The 10,485-nt window shown below is 33.6% G+C and overlaps 1 long non-coding RNA gene across 2 annotated transcripts; it reads left to right on the forward strand.

The window, feature by feature from the left end:
* Window positions 1-720: 720 nt before the first annotated feature.
* LOC113112997 (uncharacterized) lies at window positions 721-4,979 on the forward strand. 2 transcript variants are annotated; one of them, XR_003293530.1, is made up of 5 exons: window positions 721-1,131; window positions 1,391-1,490; window positions 1,854-1,964; window positions 3,893-4,297; window positions 4,458-4,979. It is a non-coding gene; the product is annotated as an uncharacterized LOC113112997 (long non-coding RNA). The 2 variants fall into 2 exon arrangements; XR_003293529.1 differs by having other exon boundaries at window positions 723-1,131; window positions 3,893-4,979.
* Window positions 4,980-10,485: the final 5,506 nt, after the last annotated feature.

Consider the following 10,485-nt stretch of genomic DNA (forward strand, 5'->3'; position numbering starts at 1 on the left):
TTTAATAGTGAGTGAATGTTCTGTGATTATAAAGCAGCACTTCCTCCAGCTGGAGAGCGATGGGTTACATCAGGATGTGATCACTGTCTGTATGATGCGGTCTGTATGGACGGTCATCTGTATGATCAGCTTCTGTATGACCAGTCATCAGCATGCTGGCCATTCTCTTATGCATTGCATCTCTACCTGACGAGTCACTCTATGTCTTATGTTTTTACTTAAGTTTAACTATTTCTGATGGAAAGAATGGCTGTTTTAGTGTTATTATCAACATTGTTGTTTCATAGATAAACAGAATATGAAATATTGATAAATGTAAAGGCAACCAAACAGGCGTCACAATACACAGTCTCATTGGGGACCATTTTTTACACTTTCTCAATCCGTGACTCTTGGTCAGGAGCCCTTGTCGTAAATTTTTAGTTTGTCCATTTAGTGCAGTTTTTCCATGTGCAGGGTATTTCACTGGTTTCATTAAGATACCTTTGCATCAACAGACAAACGCTATGGACAGGGACATTTATTACGTCAGTTTAGATGTCTTTTTCAGCTGTATTTTATGATGACTGTGTTTATGGAGTGGAATCATTTTCAGTTATTAATACCTCAATGTTGAAACTTTTCACAGAAACTTATTGTATGACTTCAGAAGACTTTGAATACAACACAAATACTTTTATAATCTTTTTTTAAAAATCCCTGATTATTTTTTCAAACTACATAATCTTAAAGCAAACCAATCCCGGTCAAAGTGACTTGTTTTAAAGAATCCCCACATCCCCCAATTCCCCCAGCAGCGTCTGGTAAACTGATTGTTCTCTCTTTTTATATGTTAATGGCACCAATGTCTCCACATTCCTGAGCATTATCACCTGGCCCTTCAACGCAACAGTACCAACAACTAACTGAGTCTCATCCAATCACGGTCCAGATAGCTGGGTGGGGTTGTATATATACTCTGTTTTCCTGACAGAATCTTCATTGATTTTTTTTTTTTTTTGTGAAATAAAATTCTAAAACCTTGAAGGACAAACAGCTTTTTGAGATTCCTACATTGCCTACAAGGGACCACATACAACAAAGCCTACTAAGGCCATTTCTCATCTCTTTTTTCCATTCAAGACTGAAAAAGTAAGTTATACATTCTGAATTTAGATTCTGATAACATGTAAATAGTAGACTTAAAAAATAAATGTGATAAAAATGCATGCAGACTGTTAAAATTTGCATGTAGTGTCTTAGTAAATGTTAGTGCTGTTTAATCTGTATTTACTGAATATATTTGTTCATTTATTGATTGATTGATTTTTTTTGTGTGGTTGTTTCTTAAATATTGTTTTTCATTTTGGCAAATGCAGTGTACCCTAAACAGATCTTGAATATTTCACAGGAAAATTAGACCCAGAAGAGTCTGTCCTGAAAAGGTAGCTTTGAAATTCATCGCATCTGGGAAAGATAAAGACATATTTCAGTCAAGAGTCAAGAGAAAGGTAAGTTATCATTTAAGACTCTGTCTCCAATACTGTATGACTGCAAATATTAATTAAATACTTGGCATAGTAGCTTATGCATTTCAAGAAGTGCACTGTGCAATGTTATTACTAGTTCATAGTGTGCAGTGTGAAAAAAATACAGAAACAGAAATTATAGATGATCAGTGGCTTGAATATTTAGTGTATTTTAATTTTGATGCACAGTTATAAAGATTGTACTGATAATCATACTTGATAAAATGTTTAATATTGATAATAATTGGAACTTGAAAACAACTGGGGCACATATTAAACTTGTATCATAAATGTATGTATTCTCTAAAGCTAATATGTGCATGTGTATGTGTTTGTGACCAACAGATTGTTGATGAACAGAAAAGAGCACATTTGTGTGCATTTGTGACCACAAACATCACTGCAGGAGAAGAAATGATGTTCGACTGTGGAGATCCTGACTGCCCATGGAGACAGGTACATTTCTATTTCAATAACTTTAGCTCATATTTCTGAGTTATTTCATGAATTGTTATTTATTTGTAGTAAATCAAATTTACTTTGAGTTTTAATGTAAAATAATGGAATTAACTTGGCAAACTTGTTACAAACAATGTTAAATCAGTTTGGTTTGGGATCAGTACGATTTTTAAATGTCTTTAAAAGAATATTCTGCTCACCAAGTCTGCAAGTATTATCACAGTTTAAAGTAACAGCTCTCTCTCTCTCTCTCTCTCTCTCTCTCTCTCTCTCTCTCTATATATATATATATATATGTATATATATATATATATAGGCAAGATATCTATAGATATCTCGATATAGGTCTATTCAGTTTATTTTAAATAAATGCTGTAATTTTGACCTTTATTTTCATTGAATATCCTAAAAAGTACTATATATATCACAGTTTCCACAAAACTATGAAGCAGGAAAATATGCTTTCAACACTGATAATATAAGAATCATTATTAATGATTGAGAACCAATAATAATTGATCATAAAAGAACATAAATTCTGCTAATTTAAATGATTTCTGAAGATCATTTGACACTGAAGAGTGGATGAAAGATGCTGAAAATACAGCGGAGCACCACAGAAATACATTACAGTTTAAAGAACATTCGATAAGAAAACAGTTATTTCAAATTGTAATACTATTTCACAATTTTAAATTCATTTTACAATATTTCTGATCAGGTAAATGCAGCCTTGATTAGCAGAAAAGTCTTCTTTTAAAAACATTAAACCAGTCTTCCTGATCCCAGACTCACTGGTCAGGTGTGTTGATCCTGTGAGAGGTGTGAATGTTTGTGAGGGAGAGAGAGAGAGCATGAACAGGGCAGATAGCACTACAACACAATAGAGATTATTGATCAAAGTGAAGAAAAAACAATCCGCATTGGTATGGTCTTTACTATATTTCATAAAATAGTAGCACTTTCCCATAAGATGTCATTGGTTAACACTAGTTAACATGAAAATCACTTTTAAAGTGTTTATTAATGTTAGTAAACATTACTTTTATCATTAACAAATACAATGTTTGATTTTAATAATGTATTAATAAATATTATTTAATGGAGCTGAGCTAACATTAACAAAAAATAAACAGTTGTATTTTTTTTAATGTTAACAGAGCTTAAATATTTAAACAAATGTATTTCTCATTGTTAGTTAATGTGTCCTGTCCATCGCTCAGTGTTTTTAAATCAAACTTAAAGACTCATTTTTACACCCTTGCATTTGAGTGATGCGGTGTACGGTTCTTTTGATGTATGTTTTAAATTTTTTTAAATGTGTATATATACATATTTTTTATTTTAATTTTTTATCTCTGTTGCTTTTAAAGTAACCTTTTCTTGTAAAGCACGTTGGATCAATGATGGTTGTGTTAATGTTGTGCTCTATAAATAGAAATTGACTTGACCTGACTTATTGTAAAGTGAAACTTTACACTTCAACACTTTATTTTAAGGGAATAATGCATTAGTTAATCAATAATTATTGGCTTATTCTGGTCAATAAACTTGAATATCACTTAGTAAGAGCCACTCAATAATTGTGAAAAAGTTAATAATTAATTACTGGTTTGTTTATTCTTAACTAATGCACAATTCTGGATCCTTAAAATGTTAGGTTAATCATGAATTACTAGTGTGTTATTACATAAATTACATCTTTTAATTTGGGTCTGGGTTTGAGTATAAAAGGGGATGCAAGTCAACAAGTTTAATGTATGCAATGATAAAATCAGTTTTACAAAAAAAGAGCACTTGTTGAATTGTTCTGCATGTCACTTTCAGGGTTCATAACAATATAATTATTAATTGTATTAATTCGTTACAGCTTAGTCAGGTGGCCATTACTAGAGATTGATATAAATGAATCTTCTATATTACAGGTAGCAGGATGCTTGGTCCATTACAGACGGATGGGCAACACCCTCATCAGACAACTACACCCTACACCCAGGATCCACTTGGTCTGTCTCTACATGTCAGAACGAGTAACTTCAGTCTTCAATGGGATGAAAAACTAAACATATCTTAAGCAGAATGCTGAGCAAATCAGTGGAAGAGCATCCTACCATTGAGGAATGCCTTCAGGAAGTCAAAACTATGTGCAAAGACTTATTGTAGAGTTTACAATAAGCATTAAAATGATTGGATATAAGTATTAGTGTGAATTTACAGGTTTGATCACCAGTCTTATCAAATATCAACCACAAACAGCTACAGCTCAGGAAAGACTTCAGACTTCAGTCTTGGACACATCAGTAAATCACTAGTGCCATTAAATCAGTATGGTATGTTCCATTCACCATAAACAATACACAAGATCTAAAGATCATTGTCTTTTCATGTTTTCAACTTTGTAAAGTATGTATTACTGACATTATTTTTTTTTAATTCATTCATATATTTATTCACTATATATATTTTTTATCTTTTAATTTTGTTAAATAGCAAGAGCCAGAATGCCCTGGTCAAAAACAGAAAGGAAAGTCATAGAACACTGTTTCAAGATCTACTTTGAGGAAAGAAGGCTCCTGGGAAAGTGGACTGTGAAAGATGCATAAATGCAAACAGGATTCTAAAGGGTAATGGAAGAGACCGGAAAACAGTTAAATACTTTGTGCTCAACAGAATAATTTCAGTTAAGAGAAGTTTGGGTGAACAGTACTGAGCCCATAAACCCTGAGAGCGTGTGATGTGGAGTATCAGTGTTGAGTCATAACTGTGCCGTGACACTGAAGGTCCATGTACATGAAGCATCAGTGCGTCATAGCATTGAAATGATTGACTACAGCTGTTTTCAGCTGCTGTTTGGGACTCTGTTTTAGACCTGTTATAACTTTGATGTAAGCCACTGTAATTTTGAACTATTTAATTTTTTTTTTAAATAAACAAATTTTATTATTTTCATTTTGATTTGTTGTTTTACTTTTCTTGGCAATGTTGATAATAAAAATGGAGCCCCTAAATCAAGTGCTGCTCTGAAAAATGTTAGTGTGTTAAATGACTAAAGTGCCAATGCTTAAAGTATTTTATTGTAGCTTTCCATACAACACCTGACACTAACACACACATGGAGGTCAAAACTCAAAAATATATATTGATTGTTGCATTGAGAATTTTCAGTTGGTTCTACAAATGTGCAAATGTTCAAAGACATTCAGTTCATCTAATTTACTGGAGCCAACTGAAGATTTTAATGCAGTAAATAAAAAAATAAAATAAAAACACTGGTCCCCTGTTAGATGGTGAAGTGTGACGCCTGATCAGCTGACCTTACATTTAACAATATTTCACATTCTCACCATCTCTGAATTCTATGGCAAGGATGATAATATAATGTTACAATATATGTTGATTGTAACATTGATTTAGAAATTTAGCCAAGTGAATATTTTCAAAGTTAACATGAAATCTTCAAGAAATGTCAAAGCAACCAAAGAGATGTCGCAGTTTACCATTTAACAGGGGACCTAAGTGTTCAGATCAACATTAGCACTATTCCATCTATCTATCTATCTATCCATCTATCTATCTATCTATCTATCTATCTATCTATCTATCTATTAAAAAAAAAAAAAAATCCCATTTGGCCTCCAAGATCAAACCGGTCCCCAGTTAGATGGTGAAGCATGACGTGATCTGTTTGTTTCCCTTTACATTTAACAAATTACTTTTATGTATTTATTTATTTCTGAATATAATGGCAATGCTGATAATACCCTAAAAATGGAGCCTCTGGAAAATGTCAGTGTTAAACAGCTAAAGTAGCCTGGTTAAAAGATATTTTACTGAACTCAATTGAAATTTTTCAATGCAGCAAGCTAACATATAATATTGTTTCTTAAGTTAACATATAATGTTGTTTCTTAAGTTAACATATAATTTTGTTTCTTAAGTTAACATATAATTTTGTTTCTTAACTTAACATATAATGTTAATGTGTCTGTGATGTAAGAAGAGGTGATTCAGTCTAACAGGCATCACACGTCACCATCTAACTGGGGACCAAACTCATTTTATCTAACACATGCACTCTTTACTGTCAGAAGTATTGACATGCAATTGTTACCTTAAAGAGCTCTTTCTGCTCTTTTTAACCCATAAATTTGTTTTGTTGATGTAAATTAAACAAACTAATAATGCTTTACTTGAGAAATTAATGTAATTATTTTTCTCCTCGCCTTTTATTGTGTGATTAGCATTAATGCCAACACTTAAAGCCACAAGACAAGATTTTTACAGATAAAAAAAAGGAATCTCAGTGACCAACTTCTGGTCTAAAAATATTTGACTGGAAAAATAATCTTGTAATCAATATAATTTCAGTTCTACTTTCTGAGTATGAATTATCATATGCAGTAAAAATCAACAACACTCAAGCTCTGTAAAAGGTTTTGTTCAACTGCCTGGATTCTCTCCTGCATGATTTTATCTGAGTCTCTTTAGACACTGGAACCGTACATGAATTATGAGCTTCTAGAATTGGGATCACAATGTGTCAGTCATCACCGATGAGACGTTGAGAGTGACTGACTGAAAGTGAAATCCTTTTCACAAACTGAACATACAAATAAACACATAACAAATAACATAATAGTCGTATTACGTAGAAACAATAAGTGCTTTCTATATATTCATAGTGCAAATAGAGAAATTTTTCAAGCAAGACAGATCTGTAGACAACTACAAAACCTGTTATAGCCTACATACTAATAACAGTCTAGATATGTTATGAAGCCTAGTTTGCACGCATCAGGCAGACACTCTCAAAATGCGAGGTATTAAAATCCCTTTTAAATACGCGTGCATGTTTCGATTTAATGATCGCGGGAACACTCGGCGGTGCTGAGCGTACATTATACATTACAAGACATTAATTTTGTCAGACACTCTACAACGAATCCTCCTTTGATGTTTCTTATCGGCCAATGAGGGTCATTTTTGTTTGTGTTGAACAAAAAAAAAGTCAAATAATAAAAACAATTCCACACAGGCTAAACTGTACATGCTAAACATACACAGCAACAGATCTGTGCATGTAGTGGTGATTTCACTAGAGTAAAGCACACTGGTCCCCTGTTAGATGGTGAAGTGTGACGCCTGATTGGCTGTAATATTTCACATTCTCACCATCTCTGAATGCTATGGCAAGGATGATAATATAATGTTACAATATATGTTGACTGTAACATTGATTTAGAAATTTAGCCAATTGAATATTTTCAAAGTCAACATGAAATCTTCAAGAAATGTCAAAGCAACCAAAGAGATGTCGCAGTTTACCATTTAACAGGGGACCTAAGTGTTCAGATCAACATTAGCACTATTCTATCCATCCATCCATCCATCCATCCGTCCATCCATCCATCCATCCATCCATCCATCCATCCATCTATCCATCTATCTATCTGTCTGATCAAATTATCATCACTGATAGGACCTTCTCAGGAATGGGTTTTGATTGCATTCATACGTTGAGAAGTGTATTGGGGTTAAGCCAAGAAAATGTCAAATAAATGTAATATATATATATATATATATATATATATATATATATATATATATATATATATATATATATATATATATAGTTAATTATAAGAGGCATTACCTCTGCCCTTGAACTGTTGACAGCTGGCTGACTCTAATTATATTACTACTTTTTATTACTATTATTATTATTTGAAAAATAAAGAAACTAAGTACTAACAAACTAACTATAGAAACACTTCTCAATGTGTCAGTATTATAAGTACATATACGTATATTGTGTATGTATACAGTAAAAACTACATTTATTCAGACACCTTGAACATTTCAAACGCTATCACAGTTTATTTGCTATAGTTTAGATAATGGTAATAAAAGATGACAAGAACTCAGAGTTAAACTGTCAGAACAAATTCATCTTGATAATATCAGATAGCACTTAAACAAAAAATGGTCAGGTCTATTGGCAGAATAATTTTTGGTCCCAAATTTTTATCAAATTTACTGGTAGTCCACTTTATGAAGAATTTCTGGTTATAATATGTCAGAGTTTTTCAAAATTATATATTGATTGTTGCATTAAAAAAATAAAATAAAAACACTGGTCCCCTGTTAGATGGTGAAGTGTGACGCCTGATTGGCTGTAATATTTCACATTCTCACCATCTCTGAATGCTATGGCAAGGATGATAATATAATGTTACAATATATGTTGATTGTAACATTGATTTAGAAATTTAGCCAAGTGAATATTTTCAAAGTCAACATGAAATCTTCAAGAAATGTCAAAGCAACCAAAGAGATGTCGCAGTTTACCATTTAACAGGGGACCTAAGTGTTCAGATCACCATTAGCACTATTCCATCCGTCCATCCATCCATCCATCCATCCATCCATCTATCTATCTATCTATCTATCTATCTATCTATCTATCTATCTATCTATCTATCTATCTATCTATCTATCTATAAAAAAAAAAAAAAAATCTGTTTGGTTGCCTTTACATTTAACAAATTACTTTTATTTATTTATTTCTGAATATAATGGCAATGCTGATAATACCCTAAAAATAGAGCCTCTGAAAAATGTCAGTGTTAAACAGCTAAAGTAGCCTGGTTAAAAGATATTTTACTGAACTCAATTGAAATTTTTCAATGCAGCAAGCTAACATATAATATTGTTTCTTAAGTTAAAATATAATGTTGTTTCTTAACTTAACATATAATATTGTTTCTTAACTTAACATATAATGTTACTGTGTCTGTGATGTAAGAAGAGGTGATTCAGTCTAACAGGCGTCACACGTCACCATCTAACTGGGGACCAAACTCATTTTATCTAACACATGCACTCTATACTGTCAGAAGTATTGACATGCAATTGTTATCTTAAAGAGCTCTTCATTTTACTTTATTTTTGCTATCCTCAAATTAACTATAGTGTCTTGCTTGTTTTGTCTTAATATTCTTTGGTTTGACTGAAACAAATATATATATATATATATATATATATATATATATATATATATATATATATATATATATATATATATATATATATATATATATATATATATATATATATCTGTGTGATTGCATTCATATATTGAGAAGTGCATTTGTATTAGTGTCAAGCCCAGAAAATATCTGCACGTCATACTAATTTATTAAACATTTTGGATTTCTATCAGAATATTTCTTCAATGGTGATATAGTGTGAATGTTTCAAAGTTTAGAGTTGCATTTAAATATAGTTAGATTGTAAAGAAACACTTGGTACAATTGCCCTAATGTTTGCACACACAGTTGCATTGCAGTCTATGGAGGTCCTCTGTTGGATAGGTAGACGTCACTCAGGTCCCCACTTGGCATGTTTTTAAAAAAAATTAAAAATGCATTTTTTCAGTTATATTATGAAAAAAGACCTCAAATGAAAATTTTGTATGTAGTTTTTGTTTCTTAAAAATGACCAGAAACACTGGTCCCCTCTTGGTCAGTGTAGAGCGATAGTCCCCTCTTAGTAACATAGACGTGTATGTGTGTGTGTGTGTGTGTGAGGAAGTCTCTCACCCTCTCTCTCTCCTCAGTGTGTGTGTGTGTGTGTGTGTGTGTGTGTGTGTGTGTGTATGTGTGTGTGTGTGTGTGTGTGTGTGAGTGTGTGTGTGTGAGTTTGTGTGTGTGAGTGTGAGTGTGTGTGTGTGTGTGTGTGTGTGTGTGTGTGAGGAAGTCTCTCACCCTCTCTCTCTCCTCAGTGTGTGTGTGTGTGTGTGTGTGTGTGTGTGTGTGTGTGTGTGTGTGAGTGTGTGTGTGTGAGTGTGTGTGTGTGAGTGTGAGTGTGTGTGTGTGTGTGTGTGTGTGTGTGTGAGGAAGTCTCTCACCCTCTCTCTCTCCTCAGTGTGTGTGTGTGTGTGTGTGTGTGTGTGTGTGTGTGTGTGTGTGTGAGTGTGAGTGTGTGTGTGTGTGTGTGTGTGTGAGGAAGTCTCTCACCCTCTCTCTCTCCTCAGTGTGTGTGTGTGAGTGTGTGTGTGTGAGTGTGAGTGTGTGTGTGTGGGTGTGTGTGAGTGTGAGTTAGTCTCTCACCCTCTCTCTCTCCTCAGTGTGTGTGTGTGTGTGTGTGTGTGTGTGTGTGTGAGTGTGTGTGTGTGTGAGTGTGAGTTAGTCTCTCACCCTCTCTCTCTCCTCAGTGTGTGTGTGTGAGTGTGTGTGTGTGTGTGTGTGTGTGAGTTAGTCTCTCACCCTCTCTCTCTCCTCAGTGTGTGTGTGTGAGTGTGTGTGTGTGTGTGTGTGTGTGTGTGTGTGTGTGTGTGTGTGTGAGTGTGTGTGTGTGTGTGTGTGTGTGTGTGTGTGTGTGTGTGTGAGTGTGAGGAAGTCTCTCACCCTCTCTCTCTCCTCAGTGTGTGTGTGTGTGTGTGTGTCAGAGATGCTCACAAGTCTCTGAGCTAGAGTCCAAGTCAAGTCTCAAGTCTCTTTATTATATTAAGTCTCTG

This window comes from Carassius auratus, chromosome 13 (assembly GCF_003368295.1).
Source record: "Carassius auratus strain Wakin chromosome 13, ASM336829v1, whole genome shotgun sequence".
Classification (NCBI taxonomy): Eukaryota; Metazoa; Chordata; class Actinopteri; order Cypriniformes; family Cyprinidae; genus Carassius; species Carassius auratus.